Genomic DNA, 1,078 nt, shown 5'->3' on the forward strand with positions numbered 1-1,078 from the left:
TGAAAAGGTTGAAAGTTGACATGGTATCATCATTTCACCCACATAGCATGTGCAAGAAAGTAGAGAGGGTTACGGCAAAAACTGGATGCACTTCGTGTATAAAACAGACAATCTCTTTCGAAGTATGAGGGTTTTCATACGGAAACTCGTGTGTTACAAAGGGATTTCATTTTTTAACTTGTTTGAACTCCATAGTTTTTCTGTGTTCAAGATGCACCTTTCAAAGCCACATCATCAATTCTCAACCCTTTCTGATTTCATTTGTTATTTTTCATGCATTTACTGATTATTTTGAGCTATAAGACCCTGAAATTGAAAAGCATTTCAGATGAACTCTGAAAAGGTTGAAAGTTGGCATGGTATCATCATTTCACCCACATAGAATGTGCAAGAAAGTAGAGAGGGTTACGGCAAAAACTGGATGCACTTCGTGTATAAAACGGACAATCTCTTTCGAAGTATGAGGGTTTTCATACGGAAACTCGTCCGTTACAAAGGGATTTCATTTTTTTAACTTGTTTGAACTCCGTAGTTATTCTATGTTCAAAATGCACCATTTAAAGCCACATCATCAATTTTCAACACTTTATGACTTCATTTGTTATTATTCATGCATATGCTGATTATTTTGAGCTATAAGACCCTGAAATTGAAAAGCATTTCAATTTAACTGTGAAAAGGTTGAAAGTTTGCATGGTATAATCATTTCACCCACATAGCATGTGCAAGAAATAGGAGAGGGTTACGGCAAAAACTGGATGCATTTCGTGTACAAAACGGACAATCTCTTTCGAAGTATGAGGGTTTCATACGGAAACTCGTCTGTTACAAAGGGATTTCATTTTTTAACTTGTTTGAACTCCATAGTTTTTCTGTGTTCAAAATGCACCATTCAAAGCCACATCATCAATTTTCAACCCTTTCCGACTTCATTTGTTATTTTTCATGCATATACTGATTATTTTGAGCTATAAGACCGTGAAATTGAAAAGCATTTCAAATGAACTCTGAAAAGGTTGAAAGTTGACATGGTATCATCATTTCACCCACATAGCATGTGCAAGAAAGTAGAGAGGGT

This window comes from Triticum dicoccoides, chromosome 7A (genome assembly GCF_002162155.2).
Source record: "Triticum dicoccoides isolate Atlit2015 ecotype Zavitan chromosome 7A, WEW_v2.0, whole genome shotgun sequence".
NCBI lineage: Eukaryota > Viridiplantae > Streptophyta > Magnoliopsida > Poales > Poaceae > Triticum > Triticum dicoccoides.